Source organism: Ambystoma mexicanum, chromosome 4p (assembly GCF_040938575.1).
Source record: "Ambystoma mexicanum isolate Mex_15411 chromosome 4p, UKY_AmexF1_1, whole genome shotgun sequence".
In the NCBI taxonomy this organism is placed as follows: Eukaryota; Metazoa; Chordata; class Amphibia; order Caudata; family Ambystomatidae; genus Ambystoma; species Ambystoma mexicanum.
This window is the reverse complement of record NC_090927.1, coordinates 110,798,956-110,819,507: the sequence shown is the minus strand read 5'-3', so window position 1 is coordinate 110,819,507 and position 20,552 is coordinate 110,798,956.

Below are 20,552 nucleotides of genomic sequence, written 5' to 3'. Positions count from 1 at the left end.
GTAATGGAAAAAACAGACATTAAGTCGAGGGAGGTGCGGAAAGCTTCAGCTCAACAGTGATTTTGAAGAAGTTGGTGCTGTGGGAGAGGTGGGAGATGAGCTCATAGAGTTTAGGTTTTTCAACACATATTATAGTGCCTCTCCAACTGCCCGGGCAAGCTACTGTTTAATGGGACTGTAAAACAATCATGGAATAACTCAAAACAATAAATATATATTTTTTAAAAAGCAAACACTGAATGCCTTTACCAGGGCAACATGCTTATTTTCCTGGGACAAAAAAAACTGATTAGATTTCAAAAAAGGGGGCTACATCAAAACGATAATAAATAAATAAATAACAATCTACAGTACACTCAGTAGTCCCCGCAATACATTACTTCTTTTTTGTCCCATCGACAGTCCAGTGATGGGTTTACACTGTACTGGATCTCACAACAACAATCCATAGCCAATACATGAAAGGTACATCTATAGCATATGACGTGACTCGAGATCACAGGTGTTACATGTACTGTTTCCTGAAAGCATGCACGGAATAAATAAGCAGGGGCTGCGTTCAAACAACACATAAGTAGAAAAGGCGTTTGGTGGGCTCAAGCCCTGATCTCTGATCTTTTATAGGAAGACGAGGCGGGCGCTCAACTCCACACCCGCCTCTGTTTCTGTGAACCATCCGCATGTGAATATATATGTCTTAGTCCAGTCGGAGGGGGGGGGGTCGGGGGGGTTGTGTATGGGGATGTGTGATTTGTCCTTTTTTGTCTATGTGCTTTGTATTGTATTATTCTTTGTTGCTTTAAGCTGATTGGGTTTTGTGTTGCTAATACAATTCATAGATCTAAGTTATGCTCCTTTCTTTTTTTGTAATATGTAATAAATTGGAGGAAATGCATTCTGTTTACATTGAAATTGTAACAACTCCAAACCAGTGTACTTGTTGAACCGGCTGTGTTTTTGTTTTTTGCAAAAATGTAAATAAAGAGTTTTGAAAAACACGTCTATGTCACATTAACTGATGACCCCTTATTCTGTAAGAAATGTGTGCCACAGCACTCGCAGTTGTTAGGGAGGGTGAGGGAAAGGGAGGTGAGGGGGAGGATGCTTCAGATCCAAGGTGCTTTTCAAGAAGCTGAGATGCCTTGGTTGCATTGTGTGCAGTACGTCCCAATGAACCCCATGTGTTCTGGGATATGTAGTCCTATACCTCCATTAGGAAAAAAGCAATGCATCACACTGACCCTTCACTGTATCGCATAAGAAAAATAAATAATTAATACATTAGCAGCAATAGACCCTGTAAAAAGGTCGGGAATAAATACAAATACAAAAATGAAAAATAAATAAGTAACAATAACTACAGAACTAACTCCCAGGCATCCAACACTTATTTTCACGCCAAAACAATATGAACACACTGGAAAAAAAACAAGGGATATAATATATCAATAAGTACAATATTCATAATAAGCGCAGGTGTTTCATATACTGTTTACTGAACACATTCAAAATAATGTTATTGGAGGGGATTGAAACGTGTTAACCAGCTGACTGAGGAGTCGCCCAGTTGATGAGGCATTTGCCCGCTCAGTCTTGCGTCTGCCAATGTTACGGTGAACCACAGGCTCCTGAGGGCCAATTGTATTGAAGAGATACCTGCGCGACACCCCGCCTCCTGTCCGCAGTGCGTTTTTGGCCAGGGCCCGTGCATCCATATGCTTTGACCCGTGTTGAATGATAAGGCGCCACCCAGTGGTGGGGTGATTAAAAGCGTCTCAGAAGGGTGCATTATGTGTGTATCTGGGATAAAGCGGGGCCCAAATAGTGGTGAAGTAGGCAGGCAACACTGGCCACCACAAGAGTGCTCCCCCTTTCTAGTGGAACATTTTTCTTACTGCCGAAATGTCACTGTTGTGCGGCCCAAAAAACACATAAACAAAATGAAATGTTGAAAAAGGAAATTTAAAAGGGTGAAACAACCCTTTCCTGTCCAAAATGGTGTTTCTTTAAAATGATATATTTTTTTTAAAAAACGAAATTTCGCAGTGTGAAAGCCCCCCAAATGGCCAATTTGTCTCTGAGGGCGAAATTGGCAGATAACGCAACAATTTTCAGGAATGCACCAAGTGTCCCGCCGAATGGAATTGCCCATCTCCGCCCACCCCACACCTACTCGCTACAGCTGTGCGGAAGTTTAGGTTTCATTGGGCATGACATGTGGCTCGGCACTGTCACCCATTACAGGCAAATCACCACTAACAAAAAATCCTAACTACAGTGCAATTACAAATTAATTTAGAGCTACTTGTCAGAAAGAGGTCTCCAGATCCCATATGCCTCAGACTGTCATGACTGGGATGAGGAAGAACAACAGAGGGGCAATGGTAATCTTGACACTCCTGCTGTGGATATTTCCTTTAGTTCCCTTATCCTTTCATTGCCTTCTTTTAGAAATGTCTGTCTATCTATCGTTCAACTTGCCTATCTATGCATCTATCCATCCATCATTTCATTAATTCAATGTAGAGGAGCAGTTGGACGCATATACCCCAATGCCCGCCCCCTCCGCACAGTCATATTGGAACAGCAGGAGAAGAGCTGCATATGGGACCCCTTGTGTTGTCCCTATACCGCATCAAGTGTACGAGAGAGGATATGCACTCAGACAACCATACCGAACGTACCCTCACACTGAGAGAGTCGAAGGATGTCTGCATGCACCATTGGATAGCATGGAGCGCTGAGTGACATCTGACGAGGGCAGAGTGATGTCATGAAAAAGATGTACGAGAACACACTGAAATGATAGGAAAATACTTGTAATCAGGTATGCAAAAAGAAGACAAAGTAAGTTGGTGATCAAAAAGTGTAAACGCACAGCAACACAAGGTCGATTAGATATATAGAAGCTTGCCATACAGAAATATATAATGTGCCTAGGATGGTCATAATTGGAAAATGGACACCGGCTCCAGCAAAGATACAACCGTACCACCCCAGAAACAAAGCAGGGCTGCAGAGTCAAGTGACGCTGGAAAACAGCTTTGTGTGCAAACGAGGAGGAGTCTATGTTGGCCTGGGATCAAGGATGCTATGTCAAAGAAAAACTGCAAAGCACAAAGTGAGGCAGACAGATATACCCTGAGCATGAGACATATTTCTCTTAGATTAAAGGAGATGAAAACATGTGCAAGAGCCAAATATTGGACAATTAATAGTGAATACGGCTCATACAACATGGAGTGAGCAAGTCTCCAGAGGCCATAGGAGTAATAACACTCAGCATAATTGAATCAAAGAGTAGTAAATAGGAGGTTGAAATGGACAAGTTTGCAGTCTCCTCACGCGTGATGCAGAAGTGGAAAACAAGGACTATTGATTAAGCCGTGATTGAAGATAGGTGATGTGCTCATACTTCCTTGAAAGTCCCAGAACAGAGAGCAACTGCAATGTCCACTACAGACGGGAAACATTGGCTTATGGTCAAGCTGATGACAGATGATGGACTAATTCGGAAAGTGGGGAGTAGTCTGACGTGACTCAAGCACCCGGCTTTCGGTTTCCTTACGTGCTGCTAGCCGAGCCGAAAGTCTAAGGTTGGGTGGGAATGCCAACCAATCTGTGGGTCTATGGGGCAACCTGCTATACAATGTTGCATAGACCAATCTGTTGCCATTTTCTTCAGCTATAATGAGTATTATACATATTTAGAGGTAGTTTGAGGTATGTCTTATAGATAAGAGACCTCCAATGAAGTGCTAACCCATATACATTCTATAAGTAAATATGTTGCCTTAACCAATCCCTTCCGCCAATAGGTTTTACAGTTTGCCACGTAGGATAACATCATAGATGACGCATATTGGGGTATAAGACCTCTGTGTAATCAAGTTTGTCTGTGAGCAAGCATCAGTCTGATGTCTGCCGGTGTACCCTGCTTTATTAAATTGAGACCAAAGTAGTACTTTGCCATATTCTTTGAGTGTGTCTGGTTATTTGGTCTGAGATCTTCATTGGTAATTCCATCTAGCACAAGCAATGCTTCAAGGTGCTAGAGCACACCATCAAGATAGTTATCATGCAATATTTCAATCTATCTAGCCACCTATCCACCCATCTACCCATCCATCCATCCATCTCTCTGTCAATTCTTCAATCCACTGCGATAGTTATCGAGCAATCTTTCTATCCATGACTCCATCGAAATATGTATTGAGTAGTCTTTCAAGCTATCTACCTTCTTACCCATCGATACATCAATCCATCAAGATAGTCTTTGAGCAATCTATCTATCTATCTATCTATCTATCTATCTATCTATCTATCTATCTATCTATCTATCTGTCTATCTCTCTCCCCCTCTCTCTCTCGCTCTCTCTTTCTCTCTCTATCTATGCATCTATGCATCTATCTATCTATCTATCTATCTATCTATCTATCTATCTATCTGTCTATCTCTCTCCCCCTCTCTCTCTCTTTCTCTCTCTATCTATGCATCTATGCATCTATGCATCTATCTATCTATATATCTATCTATGCATCTATGCATCTATCTATCTATCTATCTATCTATCTATCTATCTATCTATCTATCTATCTATCTATGCATCTATTCATCTATCTATCTCTCTATCTATCTATTCCTCAATTCGTCAAGATAGTTACTGAGCAATTGTTCTATCTACCTATCTATCCATCTATGCATCTATCTATCGATTCATCAATCCATCTATTTCATATTTGTTCCAGCCAGACCCTTGATATCCGTTTGTAGTAATTAAAGTGAAGTGTTATCCCAAAAACCCGGCTGAATGCACAATTCACTGAGAGCCCCTCACGCAGAGACCCGGTAACAATCCATGGAGTGATCTATCTATAGTTAACTCTATAAATCATTGGCTCTGTCTATCCAATCTATATTTTGATCAATGGAACTATCCATATTTGGATCTGTCCATCTGTCTATTGGGTCTATCTATTCCTCCTCCCTCCCCTCCCCCTGTCCACCTTATTGCCACGCCATAGCTGTATGTTGCTCTGTTTACCTCTCTAAATAAGTCTGTGTGTGTGCATTACCTCCCATCCGTCCAGCTCTCTGCTTGCCTCTCTCTCTGCCTTTCATTCTGCCCATGTCTGCCCTGCGCCTCCCTCCTCTCGCATAACGCAGTGACCAGGCTGTCCCACGGGAAATACATTTCGCATGTTTTGCAGCCAGACGCGTGACATCCGTTCGTAGTAATTAAAGTGAAGTGTTATCACTCAGAGCCCCTCACGCAGAGAGCCGGTAAGTCCCTCGCCCGAGAAGCTCCGTTGGGAGACGGGGGCTTTACCCAGGAGCCTCACAGAGCCACGCTGATTGGTCCAGAGGGAAGGCAGCTCTCTGACCTTACCAAGGACAGCGCTTGTCAGCCAGGCCTATCTCAGCTCCCTTTCATCTCCATAATGTAGGCTCGAGGCCCGTCCCGGCGCCCGAAGTGTGTCAAGATCCAGGACTTACGACGAGTGCTATTCAAGATGCAGGACTTATGACGAGTGCTATTCAAGATGCAGGAGTTACGACGAGTGCTATTCAAGATGCAGGATTTATGACGAGTGCTATTCAAGATGCAGGAGTTACGCCGAGTGCTATTCGGGAGCCTTGTTGCACAGACCGACCAGTGCAAAAGCGGAAATGATGTCACCTCCTCGCTGTATCTTGCTCATCCCAGTCTATACCAGTGAGGGGTGCCACTGCCAGCCTTGCACAGAACATTGTTTGCATTATAACATAAATAAATAATATATGTGTATAATATCCGTAGCCCCGCGTCCAGGTGGGCACCCTCCATGTCCTGTTTTTTTTGTCTGCCCAAATTCTTGTTGTAAAAGGAGTGCACTTGGAGATTTGAGGACTGGCCACCTGGGCTCCTCTGTCTACTTTTGCATGCTGTTGCAAATCAGAGACACGGGTGAGGGTCCCATGGGCGCGGTGATCCCTCAATCTCCTAATATTATTGTGCCTGTTTTGATCACATCCAATAAAGTGAGCCCTGCACCTAACTGGCATTCGTGCCTCTGCCCTCTTAGTTCAAGTCCTGCTTGTTATACCCTCACTGCTATAGACTGAGACGAGGAAGATGGGATGAGGTGGCATTGCTCCGGTGATTTAACAGGGGACTTCATTACCCTCAATCTACATCTTCCTCTTCCCACTCTGCTTCCTTCCCTGGGCGTGTGGCTTGAGTAAAGATTGGGCATCTACGTACAGGACGCGGGGGTGGGAAAGACCTGTACTGGGTAGCCACCTCCCGTGGGACAGGGGGTACGTATACACCTCTATATATACTATATATTCAAGGAAAAAACGTTAGCTGCAGGGACATGCAACAAAACCCCTGAAATTCAGCTAAAGCCACCTTAACTTCGTGCCCCTGTTGCGCAGCCTATGACCACAATGATGACATCACTGGTGACGTCACTGATGACATACGCACAAGCTAATGTATTACAAAATTGGATTCTATTTAAAGATAACTTTTACTTTGTCCAGTGTGTATTTTATTATTTATTTATTTATTTATTTATTATTTCAATGTTAACACGTTAATCACTTACAAAAGAGACACAGAAAGAAATATACATCTATGTACAGGTTTTCAAGCAAATGTATTTTAAAACTTCATTTCTTTTCTATACATATATACATTTAGAGTACTGATCCCTTTTCTTTCAATACCCATGTATGGAAATCGTAAAATTTCCATACATGGACATTTTGCCAGCATATTTATTGGAACATTTCCTCTCTCAGGTAATTTTTCTGGTGTTCATTACTTTTTTTAAAGCTTACCTATGGGGTAAATTCACAGGCACTGTATAAGAGATCCGCTAACCGCGTTGGCTGGTCTCTAGGTAATCCTGTTATAAAAAACAGAACAAGTACTATTGGTGGGGAGTTGAAAAACCCTCCAGTGTCATGTACATAATAGTTATAAAAGTACATGCTTTGTTGAATGTAAATGAGTCTTACCTCTCACCGGCAAAATCCAGGTAAGAAGGTCAAGGAGTGCTCTCTCAGAAAACAACAATCCGCCGTTGGGTGCACGGCTAAAAGATAAATATAAAGTAACAATGAGAGTCCAGAACTACAGGTTCCTCGTTTTAGTCTAAGCTGGGGACCGTAGAAGTAGAATTACCTTGGATTGTGTATCAGGCAGAACTGGTAGTCTGCAGGAAAAAGACAGCGGGCAGCGTCTCCTCAAGCTGCTGAGTCACTGGGGAGAGCCAGCAGCAAAAGTGTTAGTAACGGTGTTGCCAGGACAGAGAGGCTGTTTTATATGGCAGCCATCTTAGAGTCAGGCTAGGATCGAGTGCCCCCAGGAATTGGTGTATAGCACTTGATCCAGATTAGTATGATTGCACTAAAACAAATACTAGTGTGCCTAATGTTCAAGTGATTATGAAAAAGCAATTTAGGGGCTATTTTCAATCTAAAGGTTGCCATGGCAACCATCGACCACAAATAAATTCAAGAACAGGTGGAAGGGGGTCAATGCATTGCGGCAGTGGTGCATGTCATGAACACATAGTATACATATTATGCTGAAATAAGAAGTGCTTACAAATGCATAGAAAAATGAATGCATGCTTCATATGGTCCTCAGAAAACACACAACAAACACCAGGCTATACTTGTTGGTGCAGTGCATATATCATATAGTGAGAGAAAACCATATGTCAGGCCAATTCAGACAGTTACTCACACAGATGGAGCAGGGTGAATTAATGCTCTGAAACAAGTAGAAACAACATTGCACTGGGGAAAAAAACCAACAACACATGAATCAGTGGTTACAGAAAGGATTTCCATTCTACTGAAACATTTAAACCAGCATGTACGGTGTTCAGTCTGTGTACCCGCCGCTGTTCTAACTGGGTGAGTGTTTTATTCAAATCCCCCCCCCCTCTTGGCTGGTTGAACTTTTTGGAGGACAAACCACCTTAAATCCGTCTCCCTGTGGTTCTTAGCAGTGAAATGATCTACTAAGGGCTTGTCTGCTACCTTATTTCTGATGCAGGAACGGTGCTCCGAGATCCGCATTTTAATTGCACGTATGGTCTTGCCTACATACAGGAGCTTGCATGGGCATTGTATTATGTATATGACACCCCTGGTATTACAGTTGGTGAAATCATTCATTGTCCATTGTACTTTGTCATGTTCAAAGGATTTCTTTTGCAGAGTCAGTGGGCAGGCCACGCAATGGCCGCATTTATGGTGTCCAGAAATCGGGGGTAGGTCCCAGAGTGTATGCTGTGGTTGCGAGGGTGGCTCTATGTAAGTGTGAAGAAGAGCATCTCTAAGATTCCTGTTTTTTTTTTAAGCGAAACAAGGCACATTTTGCAAAGTTCCGGGATGGGTTACCAAGTGCCAGTTCTTCTTGATGGTTTTCTGGATTAGGACACTCAGGGGCCCAAAAGTGGTAACGCACACGAGTCTTCCCAAATCTTTCTTTGGTTTGTTACCCAGACAGATCTCTCTCGGAGTGTATCTTGCTCTTTTCTTGGCCTGACTAACAGCTTTTTTTGGGTAGCCTCTTTCAGCAAGTCGTTGGGTCAATCCTGCCGCATGAAAGCTGTGTGTTTTCTAATCACATTGATTACACAATACCTCTGATTTATTCTTTTTTAATTATTTTGCTCATGCACCCGTCTGATTGTGGTCTGCCTCCCCTGCAGCACAGACGTCATTTCACACAGAACCCGTCCTGATGATGGCCATATGAATGATGAGGCTCATCTAGCTCAACTCCAAATGGCCGAAACACCTGGTGTAGACGCACTATTTCCCTGAAACTACAGCACATATATTGCTGTCCACACATGCAAATTTCTCTTTTGTGTCCTTGCAAATGTTTTATGTTGTTTTAAGAACCTTGTTTTGTAACTTCACACCATTGAATTGTGCATTTTTGACAAACCCCCACACAGATTGGGTTTGTTATGCACACACTGTCTTTATTTTTGCCTGAAAAACGCCTTGATACAGTGTGTTGAAAACATATTCTTGTTTGCTCTGTTGTGGTCCAAGAAACAATTTTGATGTCTGTTTTCTCCCCGGAATTGTGCTTTTATGTATACCACTCACACAGTTCCAATATATAAAATAATTGTGTCTGAGAGATTTTTTTCTCTACGATATAACCTCTATGAGTATTTTCTCATTGAAGAAACGGCAGAGTTTACACAAAAAATTGTGGGATTTTGCGTGTATGAGCAATAGTGTTCTTGAATCTATTCACTTGTGTGCTTTGTTCTTCAGGTAACTCTTAGGGGAACACTGATTGTTTTGAACGACAGCGCTTAGATGGCCTCGCTGTAAACGCTATATAAATACTAATAGAAATAGCAATCACATCAGGCTAGAGGTTGGGAGTGAGAAAGAAGATACCAGGTGAAGTCGGGGAGCCTTAGGGGGCCAGTTAGAGGTAGAAAATCTACAGTTTATATGGGGAAGACTGGGTGGATCTCAAAAGATTACAGTGGCAATGCTGCAAGACACGCTCAGAAATCTTTTTTGTGTCACACAAAACAATGAGTGATAGAAGGTAATGAGAGAGGGTTAGGGATGGATAAAGCATTTGAGTGGGGTGAGGGGACCTGGCAAGAAGAGGGACATATGTTGAGTGCCTGTGAGGATGTGGAAGACTTTTGAATTCTGAGCAATTTTTCCCCATTATCCTGGGAATCAACGGCCTGACACTCTGCCGCAGGAATTTCTGTTATTGGAAATGATGACTGTGAAATGATCGTGGGAATAAAGAGTAAAAGGTTTAACATCTGCAGTGCCTACATCTACTGGACAGGGGGCAATGGGTGTTTGGTGACAATTCAGGGAGTAAGAAGAGTGTCTGTACTTTGGCTGCTGTGTGTGTGCTCTGTTTTTAGCTATTGTGTGCTTGAATCTCTTTCTGCACCTTCCCTCATCCAAAGATCTCCCTCACTGTGACATACATGTTATATTTTAACCTGATTTTAGTCTTGTCACAACATTCGCAATTTGCCTGTTTCAGCAGTCCTTCCTTTGTGTTCATTTCCTGATCACGTGCAGGGTCAGCTAACTAGCCTGTTTCTGCACTTATGTGCCGGGAAATACGCCAGTGCCTAGGTGCGCTAAAGGCAAGCCAGTCTGGGCCTTGCCAGCCCATAGGCCTTAATGAAATGCCAGAATAAAGATGAAGAGCCTTTACCAATGTTATTGCTTACCGGTAAGGGTAAGGGCAAATGCCCCAAAGTAACCACAGGCTGCGCTCGAGCTGAGCTGGTGGACCTAGCTCCTGAGGACACCTGCCTCCCCAGTGGCTCGCCAGGGAAAGCTCCAGTGGTAGATACTCACTCGCACTCGTCCAATGAGGCCAGCACTGGTCGCAGGGAGAATCCCTATGATTTTCTTGTGTCGGGTTTCCTGATTAATGCTCGCTGCGCGGCAGCACACTGCCATGAAATTGGAGAGCTGTTGACTGAGAATCAACTGGATATATTGGGGATGGTATTGTACAATCGGACCAAAAAAGAAAAGGCCCGTCTGTACAATATGACCGAAAAATGCTACCACCAAAGGTTCGAACACCAAATGTTTGAACCTTTGGTGGTAGCATTGCAGGTAAGTAAAACAAAAAAAAAAGACTGCGGGGTGGCGGGGGTGTCGCCCACAACACTTTGCTCACTATACTGTGTGGTATAGTGAGCAGGGTGTTGCGGGGGACACCCCCGTAGCACACCCACAAAAAAACCCCAAAAAGAAACCAGGGGCTGCAGCCCCCGTAGTATGTAAGTGTGTTCACATGAGAAAGGGGCAAACTTTTGGTAGTTCTCAACTTTCACTTAGAATCATTGGGGATAACGGAAACATGGTTCGCAGACACCTCCAGCCATTATATATTTCACCTCCTTCCACTGACCTATTCAAGCCGACCGTTCTAGCCCCAAGAAGGGCGGCGGCCATGCTCTTATTCATCTGGCATCCTTGTAGCGCTCCATAATTCCCATAAATGATGATGCTCATTGAGAACTCTTGCTAATTCGGCTTCCGACTTGTATCACTGCAGATCTCGCCCCTGCTCATACCAACCTGATTTTACTGGGGGAATTGAACATTTGCGTTAATGCTGTGCCGATACCCACGTGACCAATTTGATCTCTAGCTTGTCAGATTGCCATCTCCCTTCAAGAAATTGCTTGCCAACCTATAACAGAGGAAACACTCTTGAGATAATTATCTCAGCTGTCCTGCTCTCTGTAACTTTTTACCCCCTGCCAGTTACCTGGTCTGATCACTTTCTCCTTCGGCTTTTGTTGGTCCTAACTCGATGCAGGCAGGCAACATCGAAAGTACTCGTTAACCAGCGGCACTGGGGTAAAGTCTCTTCTGAGCAGCTTCCAGAAGCTCTGAAGCTTAATGTTCAGACAATCATCCGGGGAAACCAAAGTGACCCGTGTGGAGCCTTAATAAAAGCTATGTCCCCCACGGCTGACTCGGTGGCCCCGCTTAAGAAAGGGTGCGTGCCTGAAACCCTCAGCTCCCTGGTTTTCCCCAGAGATTATGAAACCGCTGAGACACCGGGTGGAGCACAAATGGCGCATCAGCTATTAGACATCAGCTAAAGCAGAGTATAAAAAGGCCCTATCCTTATACAAATTGGCAGTAAAGGCTGGTAAATTCCAACACTATGCGGACCACATAACCACTGTATCCTGCTCATCCCGGAAGTTGTTTAGAGTGACAAAGGAACTCCCTGCTTCTTGCTCCGGTCGCTCTGCTACGACCCATTCGCAAGCTACCTGTAGTGCGATTAGCCTTTTCTTCACCGACAAGATTGAGAAGATTAAGACATCGATAATGGCAGCTGGACTGTGAATAGTGGATCCAGCCCCTCAAATCTTCCCTGACCGCAGGACCATTTCCTGTTTTGAACCCATTTTGGATGAAAGTGTTGGGGCAGCATTGTGTAAACTTAAATCATCCTCCCCCGTTACCCTATCCCATTCTACTTGCTTCTGTCCCTTCCGCCCGATACGATTGCACTATTTACTGCAGCACTACACCAGTCTTTTGAGAGTGAGGACATTCTGGCATTCGTTATGCCACTATTGAAGAAGCCGACACTGGACCTCCTTCTGGCTCCTATGAAGCTGATGGAAGTGGTTGTTACCACCCAGCTCACAAGGTTTCTGGAGGATAATGGACAGCTGTACCCTTGTCAGACAAGCTTCAGACCACTAATGGGGACTGAATCTGTGATGATCTCAATCCTGGACGATTTGGCCCTGCTCTTGGGCTATGGGGAGGTGGGAGTTCTTATTCTCCTTGACCTCCCTGCGGTGTTTGATACCATCAACCACAAAATCCTTCTACAGCGCCTGGAACATGTGCGTTTGGTCTGTCCAGTTTTCACGTGGTTTGCATCATTCCTCAGGGACCGTACGCAGACTGTCTCCCTTTCAGATTTTAGTGCCCCCTCTATGCCAATTTTATGCAGCGTTCCACATGGATTGGCCCTGTCCCTCACTTTTCAATTTATATCTGCGCCCTCTTGCAGACTTGATTGCATCGTACAGCATGTGTTCTTATACATACGCTGATGACACTCAACTAGTGTTTAGATTGAATGCACCGGTATCCCACGCCCCTTCCAAATTGAAATCCTGTTTGGCCGAGATTGGATGCTGGAAGTCCAAAAATTGGTTGACAAAACAGAGATTCTGATTGCTGGTCCTCCGAATGCTCACTCTTTCTGGCATTCTGATTTCTGTCCGGAATGGCTGGGATCCTGCCTTGCTCACAGTCCCTCAGTTAAGAGCCTGTGGGTTAAACTCATCCCCTCCGGTTCCAGAGAGGGGCAGATTACGTCTGTAGTTCAGGCTTTTTGAGATTAAGACTTCTGAGAAAATGTTTGCCATTTGTGCCCTCACAGATCCGCGCTAATGTCGTCAAAGCCTCTGCCATGGGTGCGTTGGATTACTGGAAAGGCATGTACTTGGACCAACCTGATTTCCTAGTTCATGTGTTGCAAAATTCTGCAGCACGTCTGGTGCTTAATGCCCCTAGCCACTCGTCTGCCTCATTCCTACTGGTCAAACTACACTGGCTTCCTGTTAAAAGCCTGATTACATTCAAAGTACTCTGTATCACTCACCATGCCTTTTTCTATACTGGGCCCTCCTTCTTTCAGTCTAAACTGATTCAATACCTCCCCAGACGCACTTTGAGGTCCTCTTCGACAAGCTTGTTGGAAGTTCCCCTGAAGTGCAGGGCCAGGGAAAACCCCCAATATAACAGCAAGAGGTCAGGTTTAGTGGAAATCCCCACGCTCAAAAAATGGAAAAGTCCAGAGTGTGACAAAAAACAATGTTTATTAAGAGATCTCACAAACGGGGACAGACATGGACAGCACAGGATTTCCAATGCTCTCTCTCACTCGTTACAGGCTTGTCAACAGGTTAAGAAGGGTTGTGACGTCAGAAGTGACACGTTATTCTACAAAAACCTAAGGCAGGCTGGGGTTGGTTAGTGGGGCAAATGGCATATGATATCTATATGGGGTTAGTGTTTTGATTGGCTATACTTTATTTGGTTACTCCACTTGCGACCACCTCCTAAATGTTGCAAATAAAGGCATGTCAGGTTGGTGCAATATAACTGCCTGCTGCAACAAAGTGTGAACTGACGCGTGAGGAAAGCGGGGATTCGTCAGTGAAGGTCTTCTCAGCCTTGGTACCTTGGACAGTTACCATCCCATGAGCAACAATTCAAGGTGATGAGAACAGCCCCAAAGGCGCTGTCTGTACCAATAAGGGTACCATCTTTGATCCTCAGGCCTTGTGACATGACATTTAGCTTTCAACCTAATATTATTTTGTATTATCTATCCTAAACTGGATGGGAATGTTGTTCTCTGTCTGGCTCGAATGAATAGGCTTTGTCCTCTAGTCTCAGATCACGTGTGTGGAGACCACTGACTCGATTTTCCTGCTCAACATTTACAAGGATTTTGTAGCATTTATACATGCAGGTGTTACATCTTCCCTGTCCTCAAGGGGCTCGTTCAAGCTACCTTTCAGTCATGTTCAGTCTGATGTGGTATGTCTCTGTCCTTCCAGCTACATTTGTATCCCTCCTAATCTAAGAAGACTGTTTCTTGTGTCTGCCATTTGTCTGCAACTGCGAGTGTCGATGTGAAACTTTCCCTTACTTCATGGCCTTGGCTAAAATATCTACACCAGCTGCATGAACAGTTTGGTCTGTGTTTTGCTGCCAAATCAGCAAGTCAGGCCTCTCCCGCATTCCCGAGCCTTCTCAGTTCTTTCCATTCACTTTAATGTGGCTGCATCTTCCATCTTGATTTTTATGGCTACTTATGTTAACTGCATTCAGCATCAAGCAAGCCTCATTTCTTATTCTTGTGTGTCTTGTGTTTCAGCTTAGCAAAAGAGTACATATCCTCTATCTAAAGGGGTCAAAAGCATGTTCTTCGTGTCTAAGCGTAGTTTAACGTAAGTGTCTGCATAGCTCTCTGCAGGGATGCATGTGTGCTTCATGTCTAACGCATCTATGTCTTGGTCTTGGTCATGACATCATCGGCTCGCTCCATGGTCACAGTCAGTCTAATTGCTCCATCGTCTGTAAACTTATCTCCTCTACGACGTCATTGGGTAGGGTTTATTTGGTTGTCTGAGAGAATAGTGTTTCTCACATGTGCAGATCAGCAGTGATGGAGGGGAGGGGGCAGGAACGATGTACACCTTTAATTTCTGTGATGTCGAGATGAGGGCGGGACCAGAGTGACAAGGGCCACTTTCATCTGTCCCTCTACAATCCCCTCTCTGGTTGAGACATGGGCCACACACCCACAAAGGTCCTCCGTACTGACACATAGCTTTGGAGTCCAAACATTCATCACCCAACACAGATGTACACACTCCAGGTCATGTAGCAGCACTCTCCGTCAGGTTTGCGCCATACCCAAAGTCCCACATAGTTGCGGGGGTCTGGGAGATAAAAGAATTTCATGCCTGGAGGGAAAAGGGAACCCTGCTTCAGGTGTGACTGCAGCACTTCAAGAGTCTGAGTTTGTTCATCTGTTTTTGTCTCTACATCTAATGATATTTTCATCCCTATCATCTTCTTGGTAGTCATCTTGCACTGTGCTATAGCTACTCTGATGATACAGTGTAGAGGAGGTCCCAAATAAAGCCTGCACTCCAGTCGCCATTTTGAAGTTCCAGGAACGTTCACACCAAAATATGTGACGTACGATGAGCAAATAAACCAGCAGAGAGCCGCAGTGGGGCTCTGCCCAGTGCCTATTAGAAGAGCAACACCTATTGAAGTACTGATACCCAGAAAACCATTGACAGTAAGGTATCCATTGAGGAAACCCTACCAGCAAACGAAACTAAATGAAGATTGCCTAAGGACTGTCAGGGAAGAAACCAAAAAGACCTTAATGGACGACTGGTGACGTCACGAGGGCCCGGACTAACGTGCAGATAGAAGAAATGACAACCAAAAAATGACACACAGAGACGAAATGCCATGAATAAAGATATTGTGAACCTAAAAGGGGAGAATGATGTTGAAATACAAAGAAGTTCAAGCTGTAAGCAAGATGAAGATATTCAACCAGTTTACACCTGTAAATATGCTTGGAACAGCAAGAAAGATAAGGAAACAGTGCGGCTTTCTATGCTAAGTAGAAAAGTAGTGCGGCAAGCACCATTATACATGATCTACCTCAAACGAAATACCTTATTATAAGTATATTTCCACTTTGCAAACGAAGCAGAACCAACCCAGATTACTAAAGGCCAAATTAGCAGAGATTCATATTTAGCAAAATGAGAAGAGATGGCTGAATCAAAACTCGGCAGAGGCAGCTCGTGCCAGGGAAGCCAAGGTCATACCAACAGAAGCTATGAACAGTAGCTACTTTTAATTGAAACTAAGAACAGAATATCCTGCCTCTGAAGGATCGAGATAAAAAGGCAAAGGCAGGTGGCAGGTGAAATGAAAATCAAATACACAAATTGAGAGAAACAAAACAAATTCACGGTGTGGGAATCACGTGACCAGCCGAGCAAGAAGAAGCACGGGTTCACACATACGCTTGGCACAGGACAAGCAGAGATATCAGAACCTTTTTAGACAGAAGATGCACTTTCAAGGCCAACCACAGTGAACTAATTGACACATGGCTATTAGTGATTGATTGTAACCATAATCAGAGGAAGGGTGGGTTACGAAGGGGCACCCTGCACCTGGCTGACCGTTCTGCATGCTGCTAAGCAAAGTAGAAAATTATGCATGGGGTTAGTGGCACCCCAATCACAATAGACCAAATAATCTAGGGTCCTATAGTTAGTAGAACCAATTAGACGTCGTACTTTTAAAGACGTCTACAGAAGTCATTTTTGAAGGAAGGGCTTAGACTCCCACCTGACAGTGTTTACCCAATCCCCTCACTCCGTTACCATATACAGATATAGTACCTATAGTAAATTTACCTTTTCCTAACCAATAGAATTGCATGTTAACTTTTGAGTGTTAAACGTCAATTATGACGAGTTTTGAGTATAAATGTTACAACTTGTATGAAGTTCGTTGGAGTTGAAGCGAGAAGGATGATCGCATCACTGCTGATATCCATGACTCCCTGTTTTTTTGTACTTGTCATTAAACGGACTCCCTTTGCCAAACCATTGAGTTGTCCTCATTGATTTTGGTGTTGGAGTAATGAATCTGCCCCCCCATCCATCTCAAGGGTGCAGCTATCTCGTTTTAAAGTACTTCTGAGCAAACCTCGGCTCTATGGGACGACAGGGGGTCTCCGAGTACAACAGAATGCAAATAGTACTACTACTAGATCTGCTATTAGTACCTTCAGTCCGTTGGCCATCCATGACAGAATCCAGGAAAAGATATATGCCAGTCAATCGTCATCTTCCCCTGCTTATTTCGTTATTTTTTCCATCTTGGCATGCAGGCCTAAAAGCTGCTTTATGGCCACAGTAATGGTCCCATTGTCTCCCTCATGGGCAGGTATGTAGGTGCAGCAAGACGGCCTGATCTTTGTACAAACGCCACCCTCGATAGCTGTGAGGCGATCTAAGACATATCTGTTTTGAAGTGTCATGAAGCTGATGGCCCTGAGTTCTTTCTTCATAGCGTTGAACCCTTGACCCATTGAATTGATTGTCTATAACAGTTCCCATCTTGTAATCTGGAGCCTTTTGGAATTCGCATTGGCATGGACCCCGGGACCAACTGAAGCAAAGAACAACTCAGTCCTGCTGCACAGTCTATGCTCCTGTGGTATTGCATTGTTAACTTCTTCCATCCTGGTCGAAATATAATGTCCTCTCTTCACTCTGGTCAGCTCCACAGTGTTCTCTTCCTCTGGTGGGTATCCATTTTAGGGAATCCATCTACTTGTATGACCTTCTGAGGCACTGCCAAGGCTGGTGTATTCAGCTGTACTAGAGAACATATCCCTCCCCAGTTTGGTGGTAGTTGCATGGGCACCATGGAACCACATGCCCAATAGTGGTCCATTAGCATTGCCCTGCTGACCTTCATACCAGGTATTTTCGATGTTCATGTGTATCCTCTGTACACCCCAACCTTTACTGGACCATCATTCTGGAAACACAGGGAAGCATTCTTGAGTGGTATTATTGGCATAGAGCATGCTTCGTTTTTTACCCATGTGATCAGTTTAACATTCACCACCCATTCCTTGAGGCATTTGTCATCCTCTTTCTGTGCCAATTCCACTGGAACTGCCAGGAGTGTGTGAGATGTGCACCCCATCATCCCTTCTACCAATTCTTCTCCTGTGAATACTTGTCCATACACCAAAAGTTGAGGTCTCTCCCAGCACCCTGGCATTCCCCCTATTTCCTTTTTTCCTGTTTTCGGGCACTGCAACCCCATTTGTTTTACTATTCTTGCTTCCCCTCTGTTTGGGCCATCCAGTATGTATTGCATCGTTTTATCTGAGCTCCAATAATCGTCTATCATTTCTTGAGTCTTTATATAGTTGTCCTCATAAGGGAACACCTTTTGTGACATCCACCGCAGTGCGGCTGATTTCCCTTGAAACTGGCCCCTTGTGGTACAGAGCGCTAAGTGGATAAGGCATTGTGCTCTGGATGCTGGAATTTCTGTTGTTACAAATGTCCTAGAGGCACTCATGGCATAGGGGATAACAGAGCACATGTAACAGCTCTCACTTGTGGTCTCTCTCTCCACCTTGGTCATGTGCTGGTACCACATGTTATTGGTGACATGGGCCCAATTTGCCATGTAAGCATTTGCGTGTTCAAAATTGGTGTCAGCAATCTACTTAAGTCTTTTTACTTTTTGGGCAGTACTGGTGATCAACTCAGTTACAGCTGCAGTCGCCAATGGAACGGGTGTTGTGTTGGCATGTGCTGCAGTGTGTGTGTAATACAATGCAGATTTTTGAAGTACAAAGAGGGTAAAGCAATAGAGACAGCAGAATGCAAAGAATATCTTTATTTTTTATTTTTTATTTTATTTGAGTTAATTGAATTAACAATTTTTTCAAAACTTGAAAACAACATCTTTTCCATCCAAAACCACAAACTTAAAAGGAGGGAGAAGATGAAAAATGAATCAGAAAGTGAGACAAAGAACAGCAGAAAAGAAAGGGAAAAAAAGTTATGATTCCCGAACTCCTTGAGGATCAATTTCTCAATGAAGGTTCGGAATTATGAATTTCATCATTGACACTGTGGCGGGTCATCTTAGTTTTTTCGCCACATATCAATGTTTTCCAACAGTCCTCCATGGCTATAGTACAGAGGTTTCTCAGTATTGGGGTCAGGTGTTTCTCTCTCAGGTCCTTCCACCCAGGACAGCTCATCAGTAAGTGTCTGATAGATTCAGTCTCTGCTGTTGGCTCACAGAAGCGACAGGGTCTCAAAAGGGATCTGCCTTGAATATGATTTGTTTCATTGGTGTTCAGAAGATTTAGGCTTATTCGAAGAAAAATGTCTCTGAAGGACTTGTCATTTTTATGGTAACCTCAGCAATGGTACAATTCTATGTCAATTCAGGGTTGATTCCTTGAGAAGCTGCTTTTTGCCGCTTCTTTGATTGTGTTCGTCCAATCATATTCAAGGAGTCTTTTTTTTATTCTCAGCAGATTCGCAACAAGGTCCTCTTCTGAGCATTCAATATCGTCTAATGTTTTTCGTTGTTTGTTGACCCAATTATTTAGAACACTGTTTATGGCTTTTAAGATTTCATCATGCATTATCCCAAATATCGGTGCACTTAGGGGAGATAGTGTTTTTCGATATAGACTCAATGCCTTCCATTCCATGACTGCCTCAAGTGAAGATAAGCCGAGTTCATTTCTGATCCTGACAGTTCCTGCTGAGTTGGGTAGGTTCAAAACAGATCGCCAGAACATACCTTCTAATGTTGGCCAAATCTTAGTCAGCATATGAATCAGACCTTCTGCTCCATAAGTTATGATGGAAATCTTTTGTCCATCAGCCGACCCTTTGTTATCATCAAGTTAACCTTGTTCTTCAAGTAATCTTGGGCCGTTGCTTCTATTGCACTATTGTTGTACAAGATTCCAAGGTACTTAATCGTGTCTACTTCCTCTATTCTCTTTTCGCCCAGGTACCAGTTTGGATTGCTCTTTCTTTGCTTAGCTTTTTGCAGACAGATCATTTTCGTTTTTTCCTCATTTATCTCCAGATTGTTTTCGTGTAGATAATGTTGCAGGCTGTCCAATTGCCTTTGCAATCCTATCGCTGTTTGATCAATCATGATCAGATCATCCGCGTACATTAATCTAGTCAGTTTGGTTTTTCCTAGTTTCGGTGGAAAAGAGCAGATGGATGGATCAAAGTCAATAATGTCATCGATGTAGAAGTTGTAAATTGCTGGGGCGAGAGGGCAGCCTTGTTTGACCCCTCTCGAGGTTGGGATTGGCGGATTTAGGAGGCCTTCCCTGTTTAGCCGCACCCTTATCGAGGTGCCAGAATGGAGTTGTATTAAGGGATCCAAAACATCTGTTGGCCACTTTCGCTCCAATAGTATTTGCCATAGTCTTTTCCTGTTAACTCTATCAAAGGCTTGGGTTAGATGTACAAAGACAATGTAAATTATGGTGCCCCTCTGGTGGCTTTGTGCTTTAAGAATATTCATTAGCATGATGTTTGCTACTGTGCCGATGTTCCGGAGGAACCCTGTTTGAAAAGGGTCAAACCAACCTTTGGTGTTGGTCCAGCTGGTTAATTTGGCTAGTAAAAAGGATCCAAAAATCTTGCCTATGACGTCCAGCAACGCTATTGGGCAGTAATTCTGGGGTTCATCTTTTTTCCCTTTTCCAAAAATCAGGACAATTGCTGCTGTCTTCCAAGAGAGGGGTATTTGTTGTGCTCTACAGATCTTATCGAATACGGCATTTATAAAGTTTTCCCATTCCTCCAGATGTTCTTTTATCATTGCGCTGCTTAGACCAACAGGCTCT